Genomic DNA, 14,806 nt, shown 5'->3' with positions numbered 1-14,806 from the left:
TTTCCATTTTTTTTTTTATATATATACACACACCTACTCTAACTATCCTGCCACCCCTGGTCCAGCTCTGGCCCCAAAGTTCAGGAATTATCCGAGTTAGGATCAGGCCCCAAAGTTTTTCCCCAGGCGGGGCCTGGGCCAGGCCAGATCAGTCTCTTATCACCGCCGTTTAACCCCCCAATCCCCCCACCCAACCTAACTAAGACCGTCTATTATACACACTATATACAATACACTATATACAATATATACATAAACCAACATCGCAGAACACTACCTACATACTCACCACCCAAGGCTCAAGTTCGATGCCTGCAAACCTTCTATTCAGGGAACAGAAATACAAAACAAAAATCTAGGGTGTAAAGATATCAGCCCACCACCAGGATATAGGAGCGCTAACGGACTAAGGCACCCCAAAGGAGAAACCCCTCCAGAGATGGGCAGCACTCCGGGCACCCATTCTTTCGCACTCCAGAGAACGCACCTTCACCAGGGCACCTAGGATGCTGCTACAAACTTCATCTACACGGAGGATTTTACTCTGCATCGAAACTAAAACTTGTGCGTTCCACGTGAAGTACCTGACCACTGCGCTGACTAAGAATAAAGTGGCTCGGTCCCTCTCCCGAGGTCTCTAAACGCTCCATAGGCCCACTCGGCATAGGACAGAGTGGCCAGCCGCGGCCAACCAATGGAAGCGCCCACCCTGTTGTACACCTCTGTATTAAAGGGACAATGAAGCAGGAAGAGCTCCATGCTTTCCAGCATGGTAGCGCAAGCCTCACGGGGACAATTCCTGTCCACGGAGCTCCTGTGCTTCAAGCTGTCCCTCACATACAACTTACCTTGGAAGCAGCACCAAGTCAAGTCCCAATACTTCTTGGGGATCCTGCTAGAATTTAACAAACTTAAGCCAACCTCTAGATCCCGACTCGGGCAGTCCTTGAGGACCAATGGTCTCTGAAAATGCGAAAGCAAGACCCGCATGTCGAGGAGTTTTCTCGGGAGGGACCTCACTTCCCACATTCCCAGACCCCACCGGCGCATCATTTTCAGAACCGGGGTAACATAACCCGGGAGATGCCCGTGCGGTGTGCGAAGATCCTTCAATCTTCCCCGTCTCCCATTCCTGGAAGAAAGGCTGAAACCATCCCCTGCAGGAGAATACCCACGGAGGAGCCCTCTCTTTCCAGAGGTTTGCCACGTTAACTTTCAAAAAGGTGTTCACTAGAAACACCACGGGGTTCACCATATTCAACCCCCCTAGTCTCCTCGTGCGATCAGTGACCTCCCGTTTGACTAGGTTTAGTCTATTCGCCCATAACATCTGGAAGAACAGACTGTAGACCCGTGTCGAGAGACACAGACGCTGCCCAGGTAGATTAGCAAGGAGAGCAGGAAAGCTTTGCACAGGTCAACCCTTTCCCTCAGGGTCAAAGATCAACCCTTCCATTGGTCCACTCTTTGGGCGACACCTTTGATTCTGCCTTCCCAGTTTTTCGTGGGGTAATCACCCTGGCCAAATTCAATGCCTAGGACTTTGGCATGTTCTTGGGGTTTGGGGAGGGTGTCCGGAAGATCAAACGTGGAATCCCTGCCTCCCAGCCAGAGACTCTCACACTTGTCCTGGTTGACCTTGGACCCGGATGCCTCCGAGTAGCTCTCCACTTCTGACATCACCACCATCGCCTCCTATTGCGAAGAAACAAAGACGGTAACGTCGTCCGCGTAGGCCACTACCCTCAGGATAGCCTCTGGCACCAACCCGCCAATCCTCACCCCCGCCAACGGTCCACAATCAACCCTTCTAAGGAAGGGATCAATCGCAAAACGCGTGAAGCAAAGGGCTAAGAGGACAGCCCTGGTGGACACCAGATCCCACCCCGAAAGGTTGTCCAATCCACCCGTTTACCAGAGGGAAAGTCTTAGCCCCTGCGTACAAGGTCTTAAGCCAGTCCACAAACCCTCCAGGCAGACCATACCTCAAAAGAGTGGACCAGAGGTACTCGTGGTCGACCCGATCAAAGGCTTTTGCCTGATCCAAGTCAGCAAGAACCCCTTCCAAAGGCCCGCCCTGCCCCGCTCCACGGCCTCTCGGACACCCAGAACAGCACTGAAAGTGCTACGGCCAGGAACGCAACAGTGCTGGGCCTCCGAAAGGAGCCGTGGTGCAAACTTCACCAGCCTGTTGAAGAGTATCTTAGCCAAAACCTTCCTGTCCACATTGAGAAGTGATATGGGACGCCAATTCTCAATGCGTGACGGATCCTTACCCTTTGACAAAATGATCAAAGCCGACCTCCTTAATGATCTCGGCAGAGTGCCCGAGGAGAGACACTCATTAAACACCTGAGTCAAGAGGGGGACCAAGGAGTTCCTAAAGGTCTTAAAGAACTTGGATGTTAAGCCATCCGGACCTGGCGATTTTTTGGGCCAGAGCCCATCGATCGCCAGTCTCACTTCCTCTTCTTTGATCGCTTCTGCCAAACCGCCCAGCGAGAGGTCAGCCTCTGGCTCAGGAACAGCTTCAGCCAGGAAAGCCGACATCCTGTCACGATCCAGTTCCTTCCTTCCCAAGAGGTGCGAGTAGTATGAACTGACGACCTCCAAGATCCCTGATCTGGACTTTCTCAGGGATCCCGTACTGTCCATCAACCCTGTCACTATCTTACTATTCACTGACATCTTGCAGCTTCTGTAAGGGTCGGGCGAGTAGTACTTCCCTTAGAACCTCTCAAAAACCAAAGATGCGTGCCTATCGTACTGACACCTCTTTAGCAAGGATTTCACACTGGAGATCGCCTCGCGGCTGCCCCCAGTTGAGACAAGATGCTCGAGTTTCCGCCTCAGGCTCTGATACAGGCGATCCCTGTTCAGACTTCTGAGGTTCAAGAATTGCCGGAAGAATCTCGCCACCCGATGTTTGAACATCTCCCACCACTCAGACTTAGTGTTACTTAGGCCCAGCAGCGGTACCTGGCTACCTTCTTCCTCAAGGAGTGACGAATTCAGCTTCCAATAACCTCTTCCCATCCGAGGAGTCTCTGTAATGCTCAGAGAAAACATAATCAAACAGTGATCGGAGAATTCCACCTCCACAACCGACAACGCAGAGGAAACGGCCTCCAAATAAACCCTGTCTAACCTAGACCTGCACTGACTACCTCTAAAAAACGTGAACCCCGCGTGGCCTGTGTTGTGCCGGATGTGGACATCCACCAGGCATGCCTCACTTACTATCCTATTTAGCGCGACGCAATCGTAAGCCAGCCGGTCTCCGGAACCTCCTCTATCACAGGGTCTCGTGACGTTGTTGAAATCCCCTCCAAAGACCACCTGCCGACTCGAAAATAAGAAAGGTTTGATCTTCATGAAGAGACACTTGCGGTCCCACTTGGACTGGGGACCGTAGATGTTAATGAGCCGAAGCTCATGTCCCCCCATGGAGACATCTAGGATCAAGCATCTCCCCATTTCTAACTCGATCAATCGTCTGCATTCAACCGCTGCGGTCTTAAAAAGGACCGCCACCTCGCTATACGGCTCGGCCGCAAGAGACCAGTAGGAGGGCCCGTGCCTCTACTCCCGCCTTGCGTCGGTCAACCTGGTCTCCTGCAAAAACAAAATGTCGGCGTCAAGTTGGCCGAGAAAATGAAAGGCCATGTACCTTGCCGCTTCTGACTTTATGCTGGCAACATTAATGGTTGCCAGCGTCAACGGGGTGGGTGCCGCCATCATGATTGATTGAATTAGATAGCATTTTTCTTCCCACCCCCAACAGTTTCACCCTCTTCCTCTGACAATGATGAGTTTTTAGTGCGCTTAAGACAAACAGACTCATCCATTCTCTCCTTACATACACTCTGGCCCTTGTCTGGTGGTCCTGAAGTAGTCCCCCCCCCAGAAGACTTTGTATTTGCCCCCTGAGAAGAGGACCCAGCGACCTCCTGAGCCCCAACATCCTTGTCCGCAACCTCCGGCCCCGGGTCCCCATCGCCCCCCTCTGGAGGGGAGTCCTGGGGGGCCCGGAACCGGTTAGAGAGATCCACCAGAGGGGGGGCGGCTGGACCTTCCAATGGCACCTGGATCAGGGCTACGGAGTCAGAGGGGTCGCACTCCAAGGAGGAGGCTCGAGGCCCGGACCCCCTCTTATCCTTAGTTGTTTTCCTGTAACCCTTTTTCTTTTGCTGTGACCACTCCCCCTCTCCCTTATCCAGACTGTCACCGGATGAAGGTTTTTGGGCAGACATGGCGTCCTTTTGCTTCTCCCTTTCAAGTCTCTTGACTTCCTCGCTCAATTCGCTGTCATTAGGATCCTCAGCTGCAAGTGAAGCACCCGGGTCAGAGTTTAGGGTCATTACTCCCATGGCGCTGCTCCTGCCGCCTGATATTGGATGGCGGCAGCCTGCTCCTCACCGGTTCCCTGCCTCCTCTGCCTCTGCTGTTCCCTTCACCGGCGAGATTAGTCCCGGCTTTCACCTGTCCCGCACCGTTTTCAGGACCGCATTAGCAAAGGAACGCGGACAGCGACTGAACGGGTGACCGAGGTAACCACACAAGTTACACCTAATCCTGCCACAGGTAGCAGCGAGATGGCCGAGGTCCCCATACAGTGCGCATTTCTGGGTGGTACACTGCGCACTGAAGTGTGTGGGGCTGCCGCACCTGTGACAGACATTAAGCTGCTCCCGGTAGAAAATCAAGATCCTGTCCCTCCCCAAAAATGTTGAGGAAGGGATATGGGTAACGGTGTTTCCTGAAACCTTCAATTTCACCATGAAGGTCCAGGTTCCTGACCAGATACCATGCTCCTCGAGGGTCTTTTCAGGAATACTGACGATGTCACCGTATTGTCCAACCCAGGTAGAGATGTCGACACAGGAAAGTGACTCGTTACTGGTCAAAATGGTCACCTTCCTGACTGAGTTCTGGCAGGATATTGCTACAGCGAGGAAACCCTGCCATTCGGGGCGACCCCAAGCCAGCTCATGGCAAGACCAGAAAAGCTCAAGGCCCTCCGGTCTCACGAAGCTGACATCGAAGTAGGAGGTCCCATAGGGATGGATCAAGGCGAAGATGTCATATGCCACGAAGCCCATCCCCAGCAGGAGCTCAGCAACTTTTGACCCATCAGGACAGGCATCCTTGCTTACCCACTGGAGACGGGCCACGTTCCTACGGCTACTCCTCTGCCCCGGTGTCTGCTGAGACCAGACAGTCTCTGCCCCTCTATCTCGGAAGGTGGAAAGACCGTGTCTCTCTATCCAGAAAGACAGATCAACCTCCCTCCCCTCTACATTGATGGAACTCTCCCCTTTCCTCAGGGTGTCCAGGAAGCGCTGTTGCAAGTCACCATTCTCAGGGTCACCAGACAAGGGTGCACTACTACCCCCAGCAGTGACAGCTCCTGAATAGCTTGGGGCTGAAGCCCCCGCCACTGCCGGGGGGGGGGGGGGAGGGGCAACGGGACCACTACCTGCTTCCCCTCCACCAACACCAGTAATGCTCTCCTCATTCACTCCACCATTACTCCCATCATTTGCAACATCACTACTCCCATCATTCACTCCACCACTCAGGGCCGCCATCAGGGCATTACAGCCGTTACTGCTGTATGGGGCCCGGTCAGCAGCAGTACACAGAGGGGCCCGCAGATCCGGGGGCCCCACTGTTGTGCTTCTACTGATCGGGCCCCATCATGCACTAAAATACTGTGCACTGCGGCGCACACGTCGGTGCTGGTGCCCGGGAGCCATTTTGGAGCTGTGCACGGCCGTCTTACCTAGTCGGCTGTGCAGCTCCTGCTTGGCTGTAGCTAGAATGTATGGGCTCCCTGCAGGTCCTGACTACAGCCCATACATTCTAGCAGTCTCAGTAGTGAATGTGCTAGAATGTATGGGCTCCTGTCAGGTCCTCTCAGCAGCCCATACATTCTAGCTGCTGCTTCACTGCTGGAAACACTAGACGCCCCGGGAACGACTGAGGTAAGTATAAAAAACATTTTTATTTTTGTTTTTTTTAAATGGGTGAGGTCGGGGGGAGTGAGACTGCAGATGATGAAGTGTGTTTGAGGGGGCACTGCGCATGATGAAATGATAGGGGGCTGCAGATGATTAAGTGTGTTTAAGGGGGCACTGCGCATGATGAAATGATAGGGGGCTGCAAATGATGAAGTGGGGGTGATGGGGACTGCAAATGATGAAGTGGGGGTGATGTGGACTGCAAATGATGAAGTGGGGGTGATGTGGACTGCAAATGATGATGTGGGGGTGATGGGGACTGCAAATGATGACGTGGGGGTGATGGGGACTGCAAATGATGATGTGGGGGTGATGGGGACTGAAAATGATGCAGGGGTGATGGGGACTGGAAATGATGAAGTGGAGGTGATGGGGACTGCAAATGATGATGCAGGGGTGATGGGGACTGGAAATGATGATGCAGGGGTGATGGGGACTGCAAATGATGTGGGGGTGATGGGGACTGAAAATGATGCAGGGGTGATGGGGACTGGAAATGATGAAGTGGGGGTGATGGGGACTGCAAATGATGATGTGGGAGTGATGGAGACTGCAAATGATGATGCAGGGGTGATGGGGACTGCAAATGATGATGTGGGGGTGATGGGGACTGCAAATGATGATGTGGGAGTGATGGAGACTGCAGATGATGAATTGTGTTTGAGGGGGTACTGCACATGATGAAATGATAGGGGGCTGCAAATGATAAAGTAAGGGGGACTGCAGATGAAGTGAAGGGGGGATAGGGGACTAAATGATGAAGTAAGGTGGACTGCAAATGATGAAGTGGGGGTAATGGGGACTGCACATCAAGTGAGTGTGAGGGATGGTGGACAGCAATTGAATTGAAGGTGGGGGTGGGGAGAGCCAATGGTGTATTGAAGGTGGGGAGAGCAAATAATGAATTTTGAGGGTGGGGGAAGAGCAGTTGATAATGAATAGAGGGTGAGAGAAGACATGACAATGAATTGAGGCAGAAGGGGCATGTAACTATAATGAATCGGAGTTAGGGTTAGAGCGGGAGGTACATAGTGGGATTGTTGAGGATAAAGTGACTGGAAATAAATTGGGGGAAAGAGTACAGGTGCTAATTAATTTATATATTAAATGGGGAAAGTGGCTATGTATAGCTAGAAGGGGCTCAGTGGCGTATTATAATTTATATTTGGAATGGTGGGTTGCATAATAACAAATTACAGTATATATTAATGGTGGGTGAATGTCTGTATTCAGATGTGTAGTGTAGAAGAAAGGGAAAAAGTGGGGAATGTGCTCTGGAAGCGAAGCTCTAGATAACTTTGTTATTTTATGCAGAGACGAGTCCTGGCTGAAAGAAGTGATGGCGGTCTGCACTGGATTAAAAAGAAACGCAAAGATGAAGGACTTCAGCTAGAGACGTCACTGGTGAGTCAATATGTTACCTGTACACTGACACTATACACTGTATACTATATACAGAGCTCCTATGTATAATGTCACTGGTGATCACTATATTATCTGTACACTATACACTATATACAGAGCTCCTGTGTATAATGTCACTAGTGATCACTGTATTACCTGTACACTGACACTACATATAGAGCTCCTGTATATAATGGCACCGGTGACCACTGTATTACTAGTACACAGACACTGCATACTAAGTACAGATCTCCTGTGTATAATAGCACTTATGGTGATAGTATTTTTTTTTTTATTAATGATCAGTATTGTACTATTCAGTCACAATGTGGTGGTAATATGTGGTCTGGTCATGGTGTGGCGGTATTTGTTCCTTGTATGTGCTATTATTCGGTCACCGTGTGGTGGTAATATGTGGTCTGGTCATGTTGTGTTGGTATTTGTTCCTTGTATGTAGTTGGTCACCATGTGGTGGTAATATGTGGTCTGATCATGGTGTGGTGGTATTTGTTCCTTGTATGTGCTATTATTCGGTCACTGTGTGGTGGTAATATGTGGTCTGTTTATGTTGTGTTGGTATTTGTTCCTTGTATGTAGTTGGTCACCATGAGGTGGTAATATGTGGTCTGGACATGCTGCGGTGGTATTTGTCCCTTGTATGTGATATTGTTCGGTCACTGTGGTGGGAATATGTGGTCTGCACATGGTGTGGCAGTATTTATTCCTTGTAGATAGTATTATAGGTCACTATGTGGTGATAATGTGGTGTCTGGTCATGGTGTTGTGGTATTTGTCCCTTGTATGTGGTATTATTGGTCATTTGAAAAATTGAAAAATAAATAAAAATATACCTAAATTGTATTGCACATTTTAACAAATGTTTAATAAGTTAGAGTAGAGTAGGGCCCGGCCAAAAGAGTCTACCTTGTCATCGTGGCAGATTAAAAAAATCTTTTGGCCAAAACAAAATCTGCTGGCTATGTGTGTGATCTGGTGATGGGAACTGTTAATGTGTGATTGGTGAGAAGTGGAGTTTTTCCAAGAGACAGCGGTGGTGCTGTGGACAGTTCGAGGGTTGGAGGCGGGGCTGGGGTGGAGCCTGGGCGGAGTTTTAAGGGGGCCCAAAAAATTTTGCCAGTATGGGGCCCCGAAATTTCTAGTGGCAGCCCTGCCACCACTACTCCCATCATTCACTCCACTACTACTCCCATCATTCCCCTTACCATTGCCACCACTTCACGTCACTTTATTACCAGAATTCTCACCACCATTTTTCCCAGTGTTCTCTGCACCTTCCACAGTAACATCCATTCCTTCCTCACTTGTGTCTGGCTTCTCTGCACTCACACCTGCTGGACCGGGGGAGGGGTGCAGCACCACACCCGTTTTCCCTTGATTGGTGCTCTGTTGTGTCTCTGGAGCGCCTTGCTCCCCCACTGCAGCAGTTTGTATTTTATTATTCTGGGCCCGCTGCTTGTTGGGGGGCGCCGCCTGCCCTGCACCCACAGACTTCGGGGTCCTGGTGTCACGTTTGGGTGCTGGAGCACTCTGTCCTCCCGTCGCAGCATGGCGCCCAGTGTTGCCTGCAGATGATTTATCCTGCTTTTTCTGTGCTTTTTAGACATGCTGCTCCCCTGTCGCAGCCGCATGCCTCTTATAATAATAATATAATAATAATTTTTATTTATATAGCGCCAACATATTCCGCAGCGCTTTACAAATTATAGAGGGGACTTGTACAGACAATAGACATTACAGCATAACAGAAATCACAGTTCAAAATAGATACCAGGAGGAATAAAGTGTATGAGAACATGATGCGAGGAACCTGATTATGTTTTTTTTTTTTTTTTTTTTTTTTTAATAGGCCACACAGGGATAGTTAGGTTAGGGTATGTGTCCACGTTCAGGAAACGCTGCGTTTTTGACGCAGCGCTGAGCCGCAGTGTCAAAAACGCAGCGTCCAGATGTTACAGCATAGTGGAGGGGATTTAATGAAAACCCGTCTCCACTGTACATTAAAAAACGCATGCGTTTTTCCCGCAAAAACGCACATGCGTTGCGTTTTTTCAGAACGCAGCATGTTGCTACAAGGAGCAAAACACGCAGGAACACCGCAGGTGACCTGCCAGTGACCTCAGGTGCATTTTTGGTCAGGATTTTACCTGCATAAAATCCTGACCAAAGCCTGAAGCAAACCTGACCGTGGACACATACCCTTAATGCGTTGAGGCGGTAGGCCAATCTGAACAAATTAGTTTTTAGGGCACGCTTAAAACTGTGGGGATTAATCGTATTAACCTGGGTAGTGCATTCCAAAGAATCGGCGCAGCACGTGTAAAGTCTTGGAGACGGGAGTGGGAGGTTCTGATTATTGAGGATGCTAACCTGAGGTCATTTGCGGAGCGGAGGGCACGGGTAGGTTGGTAGACAGACCAGAGAGGAAATGTAGGGTGGTGCTGAGCCATGGAGTGCTTTGTGGATGAGGGTAGTAGTTTTGTACTGGATTCTGGAGTGGATGGGTAGCCAGTGTAATGACTGGCACAAGGTAGAGGCATCGGTGTAACGGTTATTGAGGAATATGATCCTGGCTGCAGCATTCAGGACAGATTGGAGCGGGGAGAGTTTGGTAAGAGGGAGGCCGATTAGTAGAGAGTTACAATAGTCCAGACGAGAATGAATAAGTGAAACAGTAAGAGTTTTTGCAGAGTCGAAAGTAAGAAAAGGGCGAATTCTAGAAATGTTTTTGAGATGCAGATAAGAAGAGCGAGCCAGTGATCGGATGTGGGGGGGTGAATGAAAGCTCGGAATCAAGGATGACCCCAAGGCAGCGGACATGTTGCTTTGGAGTAATGGTGGAACCGCACACGGAGATGGCAATGTCAGGCAAAGGTAGGTTAGTAGAGGGAGAGAACACGAGGAGTTCAGTTTTTGACAGGTTCAGTTTCAGATAGAGGGAGGACATGATGTTAGAGACAGCGGTAAGACAATCACTGGTGTTTTCTAAAAAGGTCGGCATGATAACAGGAGAAGAGGTGTATAATTGGGTGTCGTCAGCATAGAGATGGTACTGGAAACCAAATCTACTGATTGTTTGTCCAATAGGGGCAGTATACAAAGAGAAGAGGAGGGGGCCTAGGACTGATCCTTGAGGAACCCCAACAGTAAGGGGAAGGTGAGAGGAGGAGGAACCAGCAAAACATATAGTGAAGGATCGGTCAGAGAGATAGGAGGAGAACCAGGAGAGAACGGTGTCCTTGAGGCCGATGGAGCGGAGCATAGTGAGGAGGAGCTGATGATCCACAGTATCGAATGCTGCGGAGAGATCCAAGAGAATTAGCATGGAGTAGTGACCATTAGATTTAGCTGTTAGTAGGTCATTAGAGACTTTAGTGAAGGCAGTTTCAGTAGAGTGTAAAGAGCGGAAGCCAGATTAAAGAGGGTCAAGAAGAGAGTTATCTGAGAGATAGCGGGTAAGACGGGAGTGGACCAGGCATTCCAGGAGTTTGGAGATGAAGGGAAGGTTAGAGACAGGTCTATAATTAGCGGCACAGTTTTGGTCGAGGGAGGGTTTTTTAAGTAATGGATGCATGATGGCATGCTTAAATGAGGAGGGAAAAATACCGGAAGTGAGAGAAAGGTTGAATATTTTTGTTAGGTGAGAGGTGACAACCGGGGAAAGGGACTGGAGGAGGTGTGACGGAATGGGGTCACTGGTGCAAGTGGTCGGGCGAGAAGATGCAAGGAGCCTGATTACTTCTTCTTCTGTAACTGGTTCAAAGGCAGAGAGTGAACTAGATGCAGTGGGGGAGGGAGGACAGTGCCTGGTATGAAGAGATTGGGAGATGATTTCCTGTCGAATGTGGTCAATTTTTTCTTTGAAGTAATTGGCCAGATCGTCAGTGCGGAGATCCGTGGTTGGGGCCTGCTCTCTTGGGTTGAGTAGGGACTGGAAAGTGTCAAAGAGACGTTTAGGGTTATTTGACAGTGAGGTGATGAGGGTGTTGAAATAGGTTTGTTTGGAGAGGTGAAGTGCAGAGTTGTATGTTTTAAGAACGAACTTATAATGGATGAAATCTTCAGGTAGATTAGATTTTCTCCACAGACGTTCGGCGCACCTGGAGCACCGCTGCAGGAAACGTGTTTGCAGCGTGTGCCACAGTTGTCGCCATCTGTGCCGAGTTGTTCTATGTATAGGAGGTGCAGCTTCATCCAGGGCACTTTGCAGGGTTTCATTGTAATGCTTCAGAGCAGAATCAGGACATGAGATGGAGGAGATTGGGGCCAATGAGGACTGCAAGTTCTTCATAAGTTTCTGGGTGTTAATGGCCGGTATGTTTCTATAAGTGTGGAAAGTGGGGGTGACCTGAGCGGGATGGCAGTTCTTGATAGAGAATGAAAGAAGGTTGTGGTCAGAGAGCGGGAGAGGGGAGTTTGTGAAATCGTCCACTGAGCAAAGCCGGGAGAAGACCAAGTCAAGGGAGTTTCCATCTTCATGCGTTGGAGTAAGTATGCTGCGAGAGGCCGAAAGAGGAGGTTAGAGATAAAAGGTAAGAAGCAGATGGGGAGAGGGGAGATGCAATGGGGATGTTGAAATCACCCATGATAAGGGTGGGGGTGTCACAGGAGAGAAAGTGTGGAAGCCAGGTGGCAAAGTGATCCAGGAACTGATGAGAGGGGCTGGGAGGACGATACACCACTGCTACTCGCATGGAGAAGGGGACGTAGAGTCTGACAGCATGGACCTCAAAGGAAAGGAATACAAGTGAGGGTACTTGGGGGATAACTTGGAAGGTACATTTGGGTGAAAGGAGCAGACCAACGCCTCCACCTGCTCTGTTGTCTGATCTTGGGGTATGAGAAAAGTGTAGTCCACCATATGAAAGAGCAGCAGCAGCGGTGGTGTCTGACTGCTGGATCCAGGTTTCAGTAAGAGCCAGGAGATTGAGAGAGTTAGAAATGAAAAAGTCATGACTGAAGGAGAGTTTATTACACACAGAGCGAGAATTCCAAAGGGCACAATTGAAAGAGACAGAAGGCATGCATGGAATATTAATAAGGTTTGAGGGGTTTCTGGGTGTAGCAATTGGGAGGTTTGATTGGTTATAACATGGGGGGGTCGGGGTTTGGAGAGATGTCTCCAGCAACTAGGAGGAGGATAGAAAGAGTAAGCAGATGGTTAAGTGATTTGTGAGCGCATCTCTTGTGTTGGATGGTGGGACTGAATGGATCTGTACTGTTAAGCAATGTGAACAGAGCATCAGTGCTATACATAGGAGAGGCAAGAACAGAGGGGCCGATATGGATGGAGTGTAAAGAGTTTATGCAAGGGCGGTAAATGTGAGTGAATGCAGCAGCCAGGATATAGATTATACAAATACATATGGTGAGTATTTGTTCTGTTCCAAATTAATAGTGAATAGATTTAGATTGTCTTACCTGTCTCCTGCCCTGTCTAACTGCCATGTTATAACTGCCGAGTACTTAGAAAAAAAGTACTTTGAATAGATGTACACGAATAATAGTGCACGAATGCTCCCCTGCACAAATGCAACCCCAAAGTATGTCTACATTTTGTTGAGACGCACTGCGCCCCTTTCACAACAGTGCGCCCCCCTTTCGCCGCACCATGTTTCTCGGACCCGCTCCCCACAGCCCCGGCGTCGGCCGGCTCAGGCGCAGTGAGCAGAGATGGAGTCTGCCCACACCGTCCCCCTTTCGCAACGGCGTGGACACCCCCCTCGCCCTCCTTGGCCCGATAACCGGCTTAGCCGCAGAGGGCAGAGAGGGAAACTCCTCGGGGTCCCCTATGTCCGGCACCGTGAGTACCTCCACAGCCTCGCCCCTGCACTGTTCCCTGCACAGACGGCAGCACCGCCGGACGTCCTCCTCCTCTCCCCACCTTGCCTATGCCCCGGACCCACTGCAGAGCCCATGCCTTTTGGTTTGGTGGGGTTTACACAGGAGGTGGTAGGTGTAACATCAGCCATATGTACATATTTGTAACTCACCACCTCCCATGCGGTCTCCTTCGTCGTCTTCTTCCTCTTCTTTGTTTCCTCTGCTGGCTCGTCCTCACCAAAGGAAAAGCAGTCCAGGTTCACTGGAGACTCCAGCTGTCGGATCTCCTCTAGCAGACCGCCCTCCTCCTCTTCCTCCGCTGACACTCCAGCCTGTGCTGTTGGAGTCCTCTGCCATGACGGGAGGCCGCTCCCCTGTTGTCGGCTCTGCGACTCACTCTCCCGGCTGGTTCCAGTTTGCAGGACTCCAGTCACAACCACATCATCCTCCTCCTCGTCGCTTAGGACGCCGGCTGGCGGCTCTCCTGAGGTATTTAGCAGGGCTGTGGAGTCGGTAAGCCACAGCTGCGACTCCGACTCCTGGATTTTATAAGGTTCCGACTCCGACTCCTTCATAAATAGCCAATTTGTAACAATAAATTTACTGTTGTGAAATATTAACATCGTGCTTATTCTGTTTCTCACCATCATATAAGTAATCAGACCACTTAGAGCAAAAACTGTATTTATTAGAATACAATTAGAATATAGCAAATAACTTTTATAAACTTTTCTAAACTCTTGTAAGTAAATATGCAATAAACACTGTTATGCAGTTAATAAGAAGAAATATATAAATTTGTCCTCAGAAAAAGTATTGCCTCTGTCAGATCCTCCTTCATGGCTGTCCTCAAATCTGATCTAATTATTTTGAGAGCAGAGAACAACCTCTCTATACTAACTTGGGTTGGTGGCAAAGCAGTAACCACTCGGGCAACATCTCTGACAATGTCAGGATACAGAGGAATCGCTTGTTGCACTGTTATTTTTGATGAACGGTCAAATTTCTCAATTTCTTTTAGTGCACATGAAAAATTCTGCTGAAATGTACTGGCTGTGTTCTTTGATGGGGATGACTCTTCTTCTATGCGGGAACGCTTTGCACGGTCCTTGTGATCCAAATATTTTTCGAAATTAAATTCTTCATGAGTTGATGAGGGTGAAGATGTGGCAGGACAACCAAATTCTTCTTGTTCCTCCTGACTGTTCTGTAACCCTTTCATCCTTACTGCTATTTCAAACAGAGCTTCTTTTCCTTTAGTTAGCTGTTGATCATCTAGAAGAATCCGGTGCATTGGGTCTACATAAACAGCTGCCAAAAGAATGTTATTTTGTAATAGTAGCTCCTCTCTCCGTTTCATTGATGTAGCAATGCCACTTGCAATTAACCCTCCTCTTTGGGACAGGCGAAACATCAGGTTCTTCCACTCCTTTAAAAAAATACCTGGAGTTAAGTCCTCTGCTTGTAATTTTTTAGTCACTGTAAATGGGTGCTCTAGCAATTTTTCCAGCTCAGTCACCTGATTCCACTGACTTTTA

Source organism: Ranitomeya variabilis, chromosome 2 (genome assembly GCF_051348905.1).
Source record: "Ranitomeya variabilis isolate aRanVar5 chromosome 2, aRanVar5.hap1, whole genome shotgun sequence".
Lineage (NCBI taxonomy): Eukaryota > Metazoa > Chordata > Amphibia > Anura > Dendrobatidae > Ranitomeya > Ranitomeya variabilis.
Note: the sequence above shows the minus strand (reverse complement) of the source record.